Here is a 19,102-nt window from a genome sequence, read left to right as displayed (position 1 = left end):
CTGTAAACTTAGTATTATCCTTCAAGTCCTCCTCTGATTAGCAGAAGTTGCAACTAGAACTCACCCGTGTAATAAATGTTGTTCACAAAATGACTTGGCACCAAATGCTAAAAACTGCAATATCATTGCATTTGGTAAACTATGCCTTCATTCGTCTTATGGTATTAACAACGCCTGTATCAAAATGAGAAAGTATGGTGAGAGATCTTGGAATATGGGCAGATACTTTCCTTGCCTTTTTACCATCATGTTGCATCAGTGGTTAGGAAATCTTCTTACCTGGTGCAACTGACTGTAACAAGAATTTCATCTAGATCCAAGGAAGTTATAACCTCTCAATATTCTACATTGGTTAGATCTATTATCAAATACACTTCCCTTTTTGGGATATATCTTAATAAGTATAGTAAGTAAATAAAATCACCTCAGATGTTCCTAACTAATAAGACAAGAGCTACAGGGAGTTGCAGGAAGCACTGTCCCTTTATTTGGTGTCCTATAGATTAAATAGGGACCTTCTATGCCTTACTTTAATGGCCATTAGGGATTCAGTAGTCCAGGACATATCATTTCATAAATGAAACATCCCCAATAACACTAGAAGCAGAGATCTATATTTTGTGACAGCTAGTAAACAGAATAAGGAAGACAGAGAGACATATTTGCATCCAATGTGTATGCCTTCTCTGGAGCAAACTTCCACTCCAAATTAAGCAAGATGACACACTTTCTTTCTTCAAAAAAGGAGTTAGACATCTGAAAGGATATACACAAATACAGCCCTGGTATGACTGTTCTGTTGCTCCTTGAAAAAGGAGGTATGATCAAAGGGTGGGTACTGGCAATACATATAGGGCCACTGCACCCAATTGCCTTGTATTGTCTATAATTCTATGAGTCTCTTATATAAGAAGCCCTGCCATAAAGCTGTGATACATTAGGGCTGTGTTTTTTTTTTTTTTGGAGTATTGAGAGTTGACAACCATACACCTTCAATTCTGATTTTCACACAACGTTTGCTAAAGAAAATAAAGCGACTCATGCTTTGGGCATAAAACTTTCCCACGGTGCTAAATCCACCCACTTCATAATGCACTGAATCAAAGTCAGTGTTCAGTTATGTATTGATGTGAAGGTCAAGAAGCTATAATTGTACAGAAAAAACTACAGCTGCAATAAATAGTTCAAATCAAATTATCACTACATTAAGAACAATGCAAAAAAGATGGCTGTTCAGAGCCCGCAAAAAGGTTTCATTGTTTTTGCAGTTGCTGTGTCAGAACAAAATAGGTGGAAATATTGTTACATATATTCAAAAAGAATACAATTTTAACTAACAGGCCTTAATGACACTGTTTCTGAAACCTCTAAAACAAAGGTATCTGAAATGTTAACATATATTACTTATGCATTCATGAATGCACATTTTTGTATCTTTTAAATGTTACTGTCAACATGAATTATTTTAATCCACCACGTACCAGATATTTAAACTAGGTATAAAGTTTGGAGGAAGCAGATTCTCCCTCCCAGTAAGAATGACAATCTCATTGTCTACATGTGAAGGTTCAGGCTTAACTAAGCAACTAAAAGCAGACTGTCATTTCATGTTTTAGAAGATTATGAGACCAGCGAAGCAACCTCATGACCACACCTCGGAACTGTCTGTTATTTGAGGGAAATACCAAGTTTTCCGTAAATTAATAAAGTATCCTGAAACGTTACATGTTCTCTTTAAATTAGGGTTTGTTTGCCCCACCCCGCCCTTTCAACATTGTCTCGTGCCAGTAGCACTGCGGCATTGCCAATGTCAGACTTGATGACACCACTACAACTGAGGCGTCGACTTGCTGTGATAAAGTGAGGGAAATTTCAGTAGTTTAAGTGCAGAAGCCTGCACAGCCCTGAAGATTGCTGAAAGGTAGTAAGCACAAACAGAAATAGTAGAGTCCAGAGCTGTATGGCTTACATATGTGCAGGTGACCTTTAATTGTATCGAAAAACATTGTTAGTCATTGTGTTGAGGCTCTCTCAATCACACCGAATTCCTCGGTATTTACAATTTTTGGGGTTGAAATAAGTTGCCATGAATTCCCAAGTGGCCCCTTTAAATCCCGATTTTGTTTTTTATTTTCTTGTACATGCTGACATCATCTCGTATTGTGGCATCAGTAATGTGCAAGGGCTCACCTAGTTGATTAGAAGAAGGGATAAGGAAAAAAATAGAATTGTTTTGACTAACTGGTTTATGAGGAGACTTAGTGGTAGTTACAGCTGACAAGATCCAACATGTTATCTCTGCTGAACTGTAGTTATAGATATGCCAGTGATTAATTTACAACTATATTTTCTGTCTGTTTTCACTCTTAAGGTTACCCCGGGACATCTCTCATTATTCTCAACACCACGATGCATAATCCTCACATTCATCATACTCAAAACCATAGGTTTTGTCCACCCACATACTTTATTGATGCATTAGCTTTCAACCTTTCATCTCCAAAAGGTGGAAAACCACCTCTCAATTTGACACTATGGGTAAAGTGTGTAACATTGAACGACTTTAACTAGGAAGCTCACAGCATGACTGCATCTTTGGGGGTTACTACGTTTCAATATAACCAAAATACTTATGTTGATGAATTAATATGATACATTAATATTCAATATTATCTTTTTTTATATATAGAGTGCACCAAAACCTTTCAGCATGGGACAGAGTGGTACATAGAATTTGTAAAACTGAAAATTAATAATGCTTCTCATTAGTTGCAGTTGATCTGTAAGCTGACCAGACCAGACTGACTTTCCTTTCCCACAGAAATTTTGAAGTTGGTTTTATTCACTATCCTTAGCATGCAGTCTGACAACACATCTCAGATACACTACCCCAGCACTCTTCTTACAAGATTATTTACCACCTGCACTGAACAGTGTGTTTATTTACATGCAAGGGCATGCATGTTGATGTCTGTGCCACAAGATAGTGCTTGTAATCATGAGCATTCGAGTCAGCATTCTGGGGAAGGTAAAGTTAAATAATAATAATAATAAAAAAAAAAAAAAAACAGTTACAATACGGCCACAACATGAGCCAGGCAGCCAGCCAAAGTAGGAAGGAGGACTGCTGGAGCTGTTGTTGTACTGGCAGTGTGCACAGCATGCATGCTTCACTTATTTTATTTTGAACCTTAAAGTAGCAAGGTGCAGCATAAATTATGAATGGCCCATTTCATTTTGTTTATTTTAAATTTGTTAACTGGGGGTGTCTGACTGGGCCAAGACCGTTTTCAGCAGAGGCCCGGGAAGAAAAGCTCCACAGTGAAAGATAAGTCACAGATACATTTAGGTTTTTAAACAGCATCACATAACAGAAAATTTAAGCATATCTTACTGTGGTGTTAATACAAATGCAGGGAGTCAAAGAAACATAGCCAAGATGGCCAACTGATAGCAGCAGCTTTTAAGAGCTCCATGAAACTAATATAAAAACAGGAAATGTATTTTATTTTAGAATTGACAGATGAAAGTATAAACTATATTATTAGTAACTTTGATGAACTTAGGAAAGTGTTTTCCTGTCAAATTATAAAGGAGAATATATAATTTGTGGAGATGAGCACTTCGAAGACTTCTCATTCTGACATGCCTTTAAAAAAAGAAATGCATCTTGTGACATCTGCTTTACAAGAACTCTCACTAAAAATGGATGATTTTTAAGGAGAATTTACAAAACCTCAAGGAAATTGTCAGAAACAAACAGATTCTCTCAAGGAACTTATACAGCAGCATCAGTCCAGAATAACACACTTAGAAGCATCCCTGAATAATCTTTATGGAAGACTGAAGGAAGAAGAAAGCCAGAAAGATTTTCTAATTAAACAAAACATTTGGCTTCTCAATAAAGTGGATGACCTGGAAAACAGGGAGAGAAGGTCAAATATAAGGATTTTTTTCATCCCTGAGAGAGCTGAAGGAGAAGATATTTCTTTCTGAATACCTGGAATCCAGAGATTTTAGATTTAAAGGAGGGTCTGTCCTTTGGTATTGAAAGGGCTCATAGAGCTTTAGGAAAGCCACTCTCAACATCCTCCTGTACTCCTCCCAGATTAATAGTCATAAAGTTTCTTATTTGGACAAGGAGTTGGTCCTAAAATCTGCCTGGAGGAAAAGTCCATTAAAAATTTAATCAAAACCCAATTAGGTTTGATAATGACTATTCTACCAGGGTTTTGGAACAGAGGAAAAAAGCTTGGCCATTAATAAAACTGTTAAGGCAGAATAACATCAAAACTCAGCTTGTCTTTCCTGTCAGAATAAAAATTCTATATCAAAATGAAATTAGATCATTTAATGTCCCAGAGGAAGCCACTGCCTTTATTAAAAACAATAACATTATTTCCTTACCTGAAGATATGGAATGGGCATCCGCATCTCTGAAGAGAGTTACTGATAAATCTTGGACTGATGTTAAAAAGAAAAAACAAAAAACTGAGTCAAAGATTGCTGTTCCCACTAAATCTATTAAAGCATCTACTGCAAATGGACATTAATTTGTTTTATACTTGCTAAATCTTCAAGTAAGGTATGTCTTGACAATATTTTTCTTATTGCTTTTCTTTCTGTTTTTCATTTCTATACTTTTTTTGTTCATATACAAGTTAAATAACTGTTTATGCTTTTAGTATATTAGTATAATATTACTGGTTTATTGAGCGATATAATTGAACAGTAAGCTATCTTTGCTTTTATGACCTTAAGACGACATGCTTTATTTCAAATAATATATAGCCCTTTGTCCTGCTAAATGTTCTTCTGAGTTATTACACAGGCATAGTCACTGCTTAGGTTATTTATCAAATCTGTTTTGGATACATGGGATAGCAGGGCATATCTATGATTTGGTATATATTAACTAGCTTTTTTTTTAATATTTATAACTTCTGATTGTTTCAGAATATATATATTGGAACCTGTGTGAACATAAAGCTGTTTACTGGCTGTGATGACTGGGGAGAGATGGGCGAAGGCTGCCAACCTAGTCAAATAGAATTTGATACATAATTCTATCAACTGTATAAATAAATGTAAAATATAGGCATGTTTTCTTGATAATAAATGTAAAATACAGGCATGTTTCTTGAGTGTAAAGAATACTGTGAAATGTGGAACTACAAAATATGTGACAACATTGCACTCGCCTGGCCCAGTGAAGCATGTTGTTACCCTTTCATGTTCGAATTCGGCTCCACTGCGGCTGGATGAAGGTTTCATGCCCATTGTTTTTAAGGCTAAAGTTTATGCCCAGAATTTAAATGTGGAAGGTGCTTTATTGCTCTAGTTTCTGTTAGAATATGCATGTGAAATGTCTTCTATTGTACGTTTCTGTGCAGGTGTTAGATTGCTAAATAATGCAGTTTGTTTGCCTGGGAAAACCTAAGTGTCAAAAATGATGTAATTTGGGGAGGGACCCAGCAAACATGTTTGTTAGTAATGTTTAAATACTATTTCTCAGAAGACACTGAGAGCATTTTGACTTTGGACATCCAACCTATCAACACTCTTCCTTGTGCTCACATGTAAGTTTTAGCACTATGATTTCTTGTAGGAATAGTTAAAGCTCGTAAAGATTAATTAGGTATTTTTCTTTGAAATCAGACCTGTCCTACTGTATTATTTTAAGTTTGTGTGATCTCTGAACTCTTAGATATCTCTGTGGTGTAGTAGTTTTGTCTTGTGTTTTAATTCTTTATTATTAAATATTTTTAAACCCTTCTGCCTGTGGCTGATTTGTGTAGAGATAAGCTCTAGAGTACATTGCATATTTATAGAGGTTATTGTAATAGGCCACTCTAAAGTAAGCCTTGACTGTTAGTCATACTACCATTGGATATTAATATTGCACAGTAATAACTGGACACCCTTTAAGGGCCTTTTAGTAGCTGATATTATTAACTAGGTGGTGGCAGTAATTACTACCTTATAGTCTGGGTAAAGGGGCACAGCTGGAGAATCTGTGTCAGCCTTTCCCAGGAGTGTCTGTGAAGTTGTATAAATACTTATCTCAAAGTGTGTGAGTGTGTTGTGTCAGCTACTTGGCAGGGACACGAAGCACTGGTTGGACAGAGGGGGTACTGAAGGTTTTAGCTTATGCAGTTAGGCTGAGACCTGGACCCCGTAGCTGTGCCAGTGGGTAGTCTTATTGGGGACCTGGTGAGCAAGGGAGCAACCAGCTCCAGACTGACTTTGATCTCTGTGTGCACTTAAGTGAAATTGTACTTTACTGTGTGTATTCATTATCCTTTTCTCTTCTAGGAGACAACCTCCCTGGTGTTAGCGGTGAGGATCGAGGTTCCTTGATTGCTGGGCCAGGGCACGGTCGTCACACCGGCTTTTGACATAAATTGGGTCTCTCTGACAGTTATATATGCTTGTATGTTTTATGGCACAAGGTTTTTAAATGGTTACAAGTTATGTTTCCTGTAGAGTTTAATGTTAAAGTACTGTTTTCTCTCTCATTAGCATTGAATGTTATTTTACTGTTTGGAAGTATCTGACAGTTAAACTTTACATTTGTTACTGTAAATAAGCAGACTTTGTGACAGTTAAAGTGAGGTCAGGAAACTGTACTGTGTAGTGTGCTGGCGGGAAAATGTCAGTTTGAAATTTAAGAAGTGAAGCTTTTTTACTTAGCTCGTGACATCATGCATTCTATGCATGCAGATCAGATTACATTACATCTAATGTGTATATGCAAGCCTAATTGTGAATGTCAAGTCTCTGATTGGTTAATATAGCATAGTAGGCTTCTTTTACAAGAATTATGAGCTACACTGTCTGCAAACATATTTGTGGTTCCCTTTTATAATAGTGACTATATTATGAGACCAAATATATACAGAAATGTTATTTTTTCTTGTAAACAGTTAATTATAGCCACTATTTCTAGTGAATATATTGGGAATATACTGGAGTTTTTTATAAATAGATTTTTATAAACAACTTTTCTATGCAGTTGGCAAGTGTTTAGTATAGGCTTATACATTTACAGGAAATGCTTATGACTAATGGTAATAACTGTAAGGATACGCAAACACCATACTAAATCCTAGCAAATATATGTATGAATAATTTTGATTGAACTATAATTCCTTTGCATTTAATATGTTGATTTCCTTATTGTATCCTAGGTATGATTTATATTTCAGATGTCATGTTTTCAGTTATTATAAAGTCATGTATTTTAGTATATTAGCACTTTATGACAGGGAAAGAGCTCAGTAATATCTATGATTTGTGATAACACAACAAACAAGTTATGAGTTTCAGCATTACCCTATTACTATGTTAGATATTTACAGCTATCTCTATCTTAATTTTGTCTTTGAGTCATTCACTTTTAAGACCTGTTATCCATAGTAAGTTTTATATAAATAATGTTTTTTACTAATTTTTGTCATTCTAACTGATGCCAGTTAATTATTATTGATTTTAGTCAGTTATTTAAACATCTGCTATTCCAAACGTTTAGGAGTTAATTAAGGACAAATATGTCTTATGGAATATTTCTAAAAATATATGTTAACATCTTTTGGGAATGACACACACTCACTATGTGCTAATACCCAATTCTCGTGAAGTTTTTATTTAGTGGGAGTTTGTCATGATAAGATTTATTCAGAGGACAAGTAAATACAAATGCTAAAAGATTCTTTGATTTGTTCTGCCATTTTGAAGTTTTTATTAGAACTAATACAGATGACATGCTTAGGTATTTTGGGTAATCATTTAGATTGCTAATAAAGCTAATGTTTCCTTATTCTATTAAGCACTAAATTCAGATTATATATATCCTAATATGTCTCTTGCTTCCTTAGTGAATAATTACTGTATAAATGTTTAATGTTTCTAATAATAGGGTATGCAACACATCTCTAAAACCTAAATGGAATTAATATCTGATTAGTTGTTTATCAATACTATTTTTCTCTTAATATATAATATATTCTCCATTTTTTACTTTGTTTTCATGGGCTCGAACCAACAAAGGTTGATGGTTGGGATAGGTAGTCTAGCAGATTTAATTTTGTTTGCTAGACTAGGAATGTATCTCATTCCATGTATAGGGTGTATTAAAGTTTATATCAGAGTGAAATATGCTAATGTTTTGTTATTTAACTGTTTTTATAGTTTTGAAATGCCTGACACAATTGTTTTACTTTTTTCTTTCATGGGGAAAGTTATTTAGATTGAGAAAAATAGAAATACAACAACTGGCATTCTATTGTCTATTCAGGAAGAGTATTATGTATACAGAATTCTATTAATAGAAGTTCCTTTATTATTTGTTATCTTTAAATACTGATGGCTTAAACAACCCATATAAGAGAGACAACATACTAAGGTATCTTAAACTAAACAAGGCTCAAGTAGTTTTTTTCTCCAAGACACACACTTTAAAATAAATGACACATTTATGTGGGACCCTAAGGGATACACAATACTTGCTCAAACTTCTTATAAAAATAAGACCAGAGGAGTAACAATTCTATGGAAAAAGACTTTCTTAAATCCCCAAATCATTTACAAACATGTAGATAATAATGGACTCATGGCCTTAGTTATACTTATGTTTAATAATAGAATTTGTTCCCTGGTTAATTTATACTGGTTCCTGGGTATGGGGGGTTGGACTAGCTAAGAAACACTTAGACTTTATTACAACTACTTTTAAAGGTAATATTATACTAGGAGGTGATTTCAATTGTATCACAGATATTACAGAAACTACCAAAAGGAAATCTCCTAGACTATTGTCCTCAGCTAAGCAGTTAAAAAATGGACAGAAATGTTTAAATTAAAAGATACCTTTAATGCTTTGGGACCAAATTCTTTATGATTCTCACACCAGGACTATAGACATGGTACCCAAACTAGAATAGATAAAATTTATATCTCACAAGATCTTTATTCTAAAATCTTGAATTTTTCAATACAACCTTGTTCCTTTTCAGATCATAATTCCCTGTAGTTAACAATACACTTGGAATTCAATCAGTTAGTTATTATGTTATTACTTCAAGGATTCTTTCATATATCACAAAAATGAAAGACTTTAAATCTTGGATAACTTCTGAACTTTAGCTTTTCTTAGCGATTAATTATAAATCTGAAGCAAACACAATTATGGTTTGGGATTCTCTTAAGGTCTATCTATATGGTGGGTGAAACCATTAGCTGGTACAAAAATATAATTAAAGAATGGGACTCAGTATTACAGCAACTCCAACATCAAATATTATCTCTTAAATCTAATAAAAACGTAATTGCTACAGATAATAAGAGGAAAATAGAAGAACCAAATAAGAAATACAATGAAATATTATCCCATAAACTAATTTAGTTATGAAAAAACTGAAATTAAATTCTTATGCTACATCTCCTAAGCATCTTCATAACCTATCTATGAAATTTAAGCTACAATCAAAAATTAATAACATTGATAGTATCTTTCATGAAGGGAAAAGGAAGATTTCTCGGATATAGGGGACATTCTGGAGGCTTTTGATTATCATTATGCAGAGCATCATAAAGATAAAATAAGTACAAATGAATGTGAGAAGTTAGAGAATATAGTTCCCAACATAACAAGAATTCCTGGAGAACTTAACTTAGATCTATAAAAACCTATTTCTCAAAAGGAAATTATAGATCAGATTAAAGGAAGTAAGTCTAATAAAGCACCTGAAATTGATGGCTTAATTATCGAAATGTATAGATTGTTCCCTTCTTCTATAATCTCTCTCTCTCCTACATAAAACCTTTCTTGAAGTTCAAACATTAGCAAATATTTCTCCTTCTTGGAGATATTCTCTAATTCCCCCTGTATTAAAAGAGAATAAGGACTCTAATCATTGCAACTCATATAGACCAATTTCTTTGTTGAATAATGATTATATACTATTTATGTCAATTATGGTCAATAGATTGAAAATACCCATATATAAAATCATTAATGAAGACCAAACTGGTTTCGTACATAACAGGCATACACAGGATAACATTAGAAGAGTATTAACTCTGATAGATTACCTCAATAGAGCAAACCATGAAGCACTGATAAAAGGTCTAGATATTCAAAAGGCCTTTGACTCATTAAATTGAGATTATTTATTTAAAGTCTTACAGTTATTTGATTTCTCCCTTTTTTATAACAATGATAAGGAAATTTTATGACAATTATCTAGAATATGTAAAATTAGGTCCCTTTACTTCCAAAGCAATCCAAATCACTAGAGGTACTAGACAAGGATGTCCCATGTTCCCTACCCTATTTGCTCTGGTCATAGACATACTTTCCATTTTAATACGTAACAACCCAAAGATAAGAGGTATAAATATATATGGCCAATATATATTATAAACAGGATTTTTGGAATTCTGTATAATAATATCAATGCTAAGAATGAATTATCATATCTATATAACACTTTAATTGTCTATAAGACAGCTCCTAAAGATTCTTAATGGCAATACCTAACTAAAGGGTTTCAAGTATCATTATCAATGGAAGATAAAACAAACATTTTATTTTCAGTTAAATTAACTTCTTACTCACAATTCTGGAGAATTTTTCATTGGAAATTTCTACACAGATCCTTTTTGACACCTGAGAAACTCTCAGAAATGAACCCTTCAAACAGCAAGTTATGTTGGGAGATGCCATCTGTCCACTAATGCTGACTGGTCTCATATTTTTTATAACTGTACTAATATAAAACCATATTGGAATGAGATTAACACATTTCTTCAAGCTATCTATACTGATATATTTATTTTGACAAAGTCCTTTATTTTATTGAATGTCGTTAATAGCAATAATATGAAGAAAGATGACCGGTATTTATTGTACAATGTTAACAATAGCCAGAAAATGTATAACTAGAAGATAGAACTCTAATGTAGCACCCACAATGGAGGAATTCCTATCATCACTGAAGAAATGCATACTAATGGAGAAAAGAACTAAAGAGTTAAGAACTTTTCCTAAGCCATTGGTTAATAGTCCGTGGAGGAAAGTTTTGAATTTGATTGATACCCTACAGATGAAGCCAAACTCTTTTATCTGAATCCTTTTTGTCAGGCTGAATGTAAATACTGTAAATAGTTATTGAATGTTATGAATGTATTACATTACTGTGTTATTTCATCAAAATAAAAATCATTTGAGTAATAAAAAAAGAAACATTTATTATTAGTAATAATAGATAATAAATTCCATTGAAGCACAATAGCTGCTTACAATATTAATTTAGATTGCTTCAGTAGATGTTGGTAAACTTCTATAAGTAATATATGTCATTACTATTTGTAACTAGAAAAGTGATAGTATTAGCTTATGTCTTGGATTATATTGTAACAGTAATTTAGCTTGATCAGTTTATATGAAAATAGTGGGTAATTAGTAAGGTAAGGCATAGGTAAATGTGCATTGTGTAATTGCTCTAGCCTGGTGAGCAGTCATAGCACTGCCAGCTTTGTGTCAGATGTTGCCTGATGAGGTTTCTAAAGGAGGCTTTAGAGGATGTGTTTTGTATGCTAATAGGGAGGATGTTCCATTTTTTTTCCACTATACTAATATATAGTGAGTCACCAAAACTATTATTGCTGTTGGAGACTTGTATTAATAATTTGCTTGATGATCGAAGAGGCCTTGTGGCTGAATGCTGTTGAACTATGTTATTGAGGGCAGGACACTTACTGGGGAAATAATATAAACAGTGGCAAAGGCAGAACTGATTATAAATTAGTATATTAGGGAGTTCAAGCCACTGGAGCTGGTGCAGTGCAGTACAGTGGTGGGTTCTATATGGACAGTTAGTAGCACAGTGGGCAATTCTGTTGTAACAGGCTTCCATTTTGCTTAGATCAGTTTTATTGAGATTAGTTAGAATGAGGGATGAAGCCGTGGTGGTGCAGCATTAGCGTTGTTGCCTCACAGCAAGAGGTTCTCCCATTCGATTCTCTGCTGGAGCGCCTTGTGTGTGGAGTCTGCATGTCCTCCCCGCGGTTGAGTGGCATTCAAAAGACATGAATAGAATATTCGTAGAATGGGCATGCCTTCATTGAAGGCTGGGCATCGAGCTGGCACCTCAGCACCCATAAACAATCTACTGCCAATCATTAGCGGACCGGAGTTCTGCTGTGGCGACCCCTAACTGGGAAAAGCCGAAAGAAGAAGAAGAAGGAGAAGAAGAAGTTAGAATGGGGGATGCATAGAGTAGGGTGGACAGAAGTTGGGATGTGTGCAATGGTAGCTCTTGTATTATTGGTAGGAATGATTTAATGTGCTAGAGAGATCCTAGTTTGTCATGTACTTTCTTTATGGTCAAGTTGATATGACTATCACATTTTAGGTGGCAGTCTATGGTTATTCCTAGTAGTTTGGCCTGTGCCACTGGTGTGATAGGGGTGAAATTTGTAGAGTAGATGGTGAACTGACTGCTATTGACATTTTTATTATGGCTGGTTATAATCATTAGTTGTGTTTTCTTGGGATTGAGGATAAGTTGGACTTTGGTAAGGTAGTTTTCAACATCAGAGAGTGCTAACTGAGTGGTTTGCAAGAGGGTGGGAGTATTTTGTGCAGCGCAGATTAGTGTAGTATCATCTGCATACTGAATGACAAGCATGCTGTGTGAAGGTATGGAGATCATTTGTGAATACTGTAAAAAGATAGACCCCTGTGGGACTCCTGTAGTTATAGGTAGCAGAGATGAGGTATAATTTTTTCCATTTCACAGCCTGGTGTCTGTCAAGTTAAGTAGCTGTTTAACCCATTCTCACTAAACTGTGGAGACTTGCAAACTTCCTGCATACTCTCTATATTTAAGGAGATCTCTTATTACCAGTATGTTGAATTCCTTCATTAATTCCTGCACACCTGTTTCTGAAATGGAGTCTGCAGTACATTTGGTGCTGCTTTCTGTCCTTCACCTGACTCTGTTTTGTACCATCCTTGTTCTGGCTTGTTGTCAGACACCAATGATAAACAAGGAGAACGGTTCATGTTCATATTGCTTGCATGTCTATGCTCTCTTTGAAATGTTGCAGTTGCAAAACAGTTGTGAGAACCCTGTACAGACTTAATGCAATATGATGCCTGAGGCTATGTGTCCATTTTTGGGCTATTCTTACCTGTAGTACCCACAGGATGTGCACTAGCAAACCCTGCCCAAACTTTGCTTTCTCATCACAGCCAGTAAGGTGTTTTCTCAGTATATTCCTAATGGAGGCTGGAGTGTAAAATTTGCTGATCACTGTTATTATTATTATTATTAGTTTGTTAATTAGAGGTGATTTTGTATATACAGAAGGGGTCTGAGACAAAACAGGACATTTTGTTTTATGCAAGTGCAAAGCTTCATAAACGTTCAAATGTTAATGTAAATAAAATCCTATTGTTCTTGTTCTAGTTTATGTTATTTTTGTGTTTTTCAGCTTGGGTTTGAATATTGGCATCCTATAATTCCATTGGAGTAGGTGGATTCACATTATTATTCATGCAAATTTTATGTTAATTTGCATCCAGATTTTTGCCCAGTTGTACCTACTTTTCATGGTCCTTTGCCCAGATTTTTGATGTCTCCAGGTTGACAGGTCTCTAAAAATGTACACAAAGACATCTACACACCACTGAAGCCCTAAAGGGATTTTTCATATAACTTGAATGATAATAATATAGATGATAAACCCTATTATTATTATTATTATTATTAATCTCTGTAGAAATAAGGTCTACAAAAGAAGTGACTTAATGTGCTCTTAATAGATGTAGTCCGGCTGCAGTAATTACTGCTAAGATGAGTTGTTGCAGTAAAAGGGAAATTTTATGTTTGACATATTTATTTTATTTATTTATTTATTGCAGTTGGTTTGCCAGGATAGTCCATTGGGCCTTGAAGAACCCGTTTTCAATGGAGTCCTGGGGAGAAAAGCTCCAAAAACAGAAAATAGAAATACATTAACATTTGCTCCAAAACAGAAAAATAGATATACATTAACATTTGATAGTAATTTCTAGATACAGTGGACTAGCAAAACATAATGATAGCATATTTTAAGCAGTACAAGCATTGGTACAATCAATTGAAGGAACCGAATACAAACACATAAATGCAGTTTAAAGAACACACATAGTAGGTGAATAAGGTAGATTATGTTATTAAAGGGCATTAGGTAGAGTTGGTTATGAGGGGTGAGAGCAAGAGCATTCCCATTTAGATGCTAGATGTGAGAAAAGTGACTTTTTGAAGGTAGAGTGGTTATACTGTCTGTCCATTAAGTTATTGTGTTACAATGTTTATCACTCTTCTTTTGTGGTTTATAGCTAGGTGCCATTTATTAATAATAATAATACTAATACTACTACCACCACTACTAATAGTAATAATAATAATTTGTTGCTATTTCCGCTACTGTGCTGCTTTCTTGAGCAGATGTGATTGTCTTTGGTAATGCATACATTGTTAAAGGCATATTTTTAACAGCACATCACTATGATACTGGAAAAGCAAAAACAAATGCCAGTGCTGGTAGCAAAAACATTGACTATTTTCCGGTTTTCATTAGATATTATGAAGAGAAAGACTGGCAGTAATAAACAAGGTTCTCATGGATGTTCTCACGAAATGTGTTGTCTGCAGAATTATGGCATAAAACCTTTATGTGACTGTAGGATGTGCTAAACAACTCTCTTTCTTCACAACAATGGGGGGGTATAGTCGGGACTAAGATAATAACAGGTCTGAAGGAACGGACTGTCTTACTAGCTGCAGATGTGGGGTATTGGGGCTACGGATCTCCGGCATTATCCTTTTAGAAGTATGAGGTTAATGCTATTATTTTTTAAAAGTGAAGCATGGTGCAGCCCACCTGTGCTGCATTGTATATATTTTTAAACCCATTAAATATATTTCATTATACTATTTATTTATATTTTTATACATATTAAGGAATATTGCGTCCAATATCTGAGTATTTGTACATTGCCAGCAGTCCTCTCCTTCTTTGATTTTGCTTATATTTATGATGATTGGTACACATTGCTGTTTTTCTTCTAGTACTCTCGGAGACAGAATCATTTGTGAAGTGTTTTCTTTCAGCATCAGCAATGGGTCATCTAGTCATCTTATGCAGTAGGGTTTATTCATGTTCTTAAGCATTTGGGTCCCACAAAACTGCCATGCTGCAGTGCTTGGGGTAATTAGTCTTACCTTCATTAGAGAGCCAGGAAGTGTTCTATGCTTTCTGGGCTTTGGCATATTCCATTCCCTTGTAGAAGTCAAATTTATATGTTTTGGCTCTAGTCCCCCTCTTCACCATCAGTTCGCTCTGATGCTCAGCTGACCCATTCCTCCCTCCAGGAGGTGACAGCACTACGGTTCATGGATTGCACTCTTGGCAACAGCTGAACACTGAGAGTGATGCCATCATCTCATGAGATTCTAGTTTCATGCAACCCTACTTTAACCCTTTGCTGACTGTGTAGTGCTTGGCACCCTCCTTCAGTGAGTGACATTCCATAAGGCACCCCCTTAAACATATGGCTTTTCACTCTCTCACTAGCTGCTTGAACATCTGTACTGCCTGGATGTAATCAGAGCTCCATCCACGCCATGGAGGCTGCAGCTTTTGTTATTCATGTGCATAAAATGTTTATTGAAAAGGGTTTTAACAAGACAGAAATTGAAGCTGACTTACTAGACTGTACAGGGTAGTTTACCCATTGACATATATCAGCTGCTTGTTGCCACCAACTCTTCTGTTATAACTGTCAATTGTAGATAATAAAGTATTTGCATACTGTTTACATTCTGTTTTGAGTTATATGTTGCATTCTTTAAAATTGTGTAGTAGTTCACAAGTAGCGTAGCTTTTTGAAGTTAGTATTCACAGTGTTCTGCATTTACTTCATCATGCTCTGTATTAACCCTTTGTTATAGCGTCTTTGAGTTTAACCATTTGCTCATTAAATCGTATAAGGCATTTTCCAGATACTTTTATTAAATATAATGTTCCATTAGCTGTACTGTAAGTGATAAAGTTGCATTGCATTCTGCAAAACAGGAAGTCTGTGTTGTTCTTGATGTTTTCCTTTCTCTTTTTTGTCCATGTTGCTACTACGTCTACAAGCTCAGAATGATGTGTGGCATTGCCTTCTGTGTAAACAAAAATCATTCTACGTCCTTTGATTGGTTCCAGGGCTATAACTTATGCTGCAGCTCGGATCACAGGACTATTTTTCTTTTTAAATGTTAAATACATTGTACTGCTGATTGTGATGATATTTGTAATTGCTTACTCTATTTTTTTTTAGTTTGGCACAGCACTTTTTATAGGCTTTATTTGTTATAGAAGGTAAATTTGCTGGTGCTGTAGGTGTTAATGCACCCCAGGAATACAAAGGTTGACTGTTAACTCTGTGAACCAGTATTCTGCAAGCCAGCTGACAGTGTGAGGAGTTAAATTGTCATGCAAATTTATACTAATTAAATATCCATATTTTTGCCCATATGTACCTAATTTTCAAGAGCCTTTATTCGCACTTTCAGTTTTTGCCATTTGAGAGGTATGCTCATGTCCCTGATGTTTCTAAAACAGACTCTTCTCAAAGTTCAGATGAGTAAATATTAGTCTTTTAAAAACATAAATCAGGCATAAAAGAAATAGAAGTGAAAACTTACCAAACTCTCATAGCATATACACAGGTTCTCCATGCTTTCTTAAAAATCTAAATGCATGAAACATTCCAAGAGAAAACGTGTAATGCAAGGACCCTGCTTAATTGTAATAGAGCCCACCTCCAACAGTAGGTGATGTCTCATTTACTGCAGTTGATCATATCTTCTCTTTGGCTCCCAAAAATCCTTCTCCTCCCCTGAAAGAATCTCTTAATTTAGCTCCAGCAAATTATTAGTCACAACCATATTGCAGTTAAAAACTTTATCTAGGCACTAGACACCTGCTTCCTTTATCTCAGAACCTCTGTTGTCAACCTTTTAAATTCTCATCCCTCTAGCATTATTTATTTGGCAATGAATATACAGGTATAAACCCCACAGGTGCTGGCACAGACATTAGTTTATCTGGTGTCACTTTTGCAGGCATTTTCACGAACAGTGGCTAACAGGCATCTTGTGTTACTGATGTCAGCACCAGTGTTCCAGAGTCTTGTCTTACAAGTGCAGGATCTTAATTTGTCTTTGTATATGGTGCAGCGGTTAATGTTGTCACCTCACAGCAAGAGGTTCTCGGGTTCAATCGTCAGCTGGGGTGCCTTCTGTGTGGAGTCTGCATGTCCTCCCTGTGGTCATGTGGGATTCCTCTGGGTGCTCTGGTTTCCTTCCACATCCCAAAGACATGCTATAGGTGGATTGGACACTCCAAATTGACCCTAGGCATGAGTGCATGCATGTGTGTGCCTTCTGTGGAAGGGTGGGTGCCGGGCTGGCAACTTGACACCGTAAAACTCCACTGCCAATCATGAGCAGACAGGTGAAATGCTGTGGTGACCCCTAAAAAGGAAAAGCCGAGAGAAGAAGAAGATTGAATACAAGATGTTCAAAGTATCAGCTCAGACAGGTGCTGGTATGTTCTATGTTTTTAGCAGCTACCTCTTATCCTAGAACATCAGTATTCTCAACTAGCAGATAAAATGTATCTGTAGCAGGGATTCTCCTCCGTACCATCATATTTCTGTATTTGTCTCTCATGGTTACACTAGCCATCCTCCACCTCTTCTCCTTTTCACTTGAAAAGGCAGCTAGCATAGTGAATCATGAACCCTACAGGAAACACATGCCATCACTAGAGGTTTTCCACTTGTCTATCATCTAAAGGAGCAGAGATTTAGTAGAGGGAGTGTACGAGAACTTGTCAGTGATCCATGTGGTGGTTGGCAAGGTAAGATAACATGCAAAAAATAGCAGGAGAGAATCAGCTGGCGTAGGATACTGTAGTAGGAAAGGAGCATGGTCTATGTTTTTGTTGCCATAACAAAAGTGTAAAAATCATTAATGAGCCCAGTACGAGGAGACCACAATGACCATGTGTCTTTAAATAACACAGGTGATGGGAGGCTAGCAGACAGCAGAGAGCTGGTAGAGTAACGGGGACGGAGCTTTCCACTACCGATGAAGTGACCAATGGCATGTAGGATTTAGTGTTCTCAACTATGTATAAGCACACAGTAGCAGGGGGCAGCAAGGCAGTGCAAGGGAAAAGGCTAGATAGGACAAAGGTAATGCAGAATTGCTTGATGCTACACCAGGGCAGGATAGAGGATAGTGAAGTATATGAAAAGAAAGGGTTAAGTGAAGAGTACAAGTATGGTAATGTAACATGGAAAGGAACATGTCAATTAAAGGAGACTACAGTAAGCATTATACCGGACAGGTAAATATATTGTATCAAAATAGTTATGATTAAACTGGATATAGACAGATGGTGCAGGATGACGGAGAGGAAGAAAGGAAGAATAAAGAGTTAGACATTGTATGCAGAATGCATGGGGAGGCTGTGGATCATTGGAACTTTTCGTTGGGAACAAATGTGAAATTTACAGAAGAATGGAGGCGCTAAAGGGAAGGATTTGTGATTCTGAGTGGGCAGATGATTGGCTGATTAGACAGAGGGCTTGGGAGGGATCAAATAACAGGAAATGTGTTAAAAAGGTAGGAGAGAAGGGGTAGGAAGAGCAATGGCAAGGGACTGTTGGACGTCTATAGATGTATTTAGCATAATAAAGGCAAAAAGGGACGCAAACAGTGATACAGAAAGAAAAGTAAAGGCAAAGGACAGGCAAGAAGTCTGATGAAATCAGGAACAGGGTCAACATGGTGTAGTAACAGAGGGAGGCCAAGGACACAAGGGGACTGAGAAAGGACTTAACCAGAAGAGTGAAAGGAAAGACAAGTGAAGCATGTAGCCAGGATGATGAAAAGTAGTACTGGGAGTCAGTTAACATAATATGATGAGTAACATGAAGACTGAAGGGACCAGAAACTGCATTATTAGGGAGGCAAGTAGGCAAAGCCCAGTA

The 19,102-nt window shown here is 35.9% G+C and overlaps 1 protein-coding gene across 10 annotated transcripts in view; it reads left to right on the top strand.

Annotated features, from left to right (window-relative positions):
• The window catches only part of LOC122812189 (adhesion G protein-coupled receptor L1-like), a 3,245,860-nt gene that overhangs the window by 1,246,677 nt on the left and 1,980,081 nt on the right, over window positions 1-19,102 (top strand). The gene's annotated exons all lie outside the window — the stretch shown is intronic.

The sequence above is a fragment of the Protopterus annectens genome, chromosome 9.part0 (assembly GCF_019279795.1).
Source record: "Protopterus annectens isolate FY-2018-M chromosome 9.part0, PAN1.0, whole genome shotgun sequence".
Lineage (NCBI taxonomy): Eukaryota > Metazoa > Chordata > Ceratodontiformes > Protopteridae > Protopterus > Protopterus annectens.
This window is presented reverse-complemented; position numbering and strand designations above follow the sequence as displayed.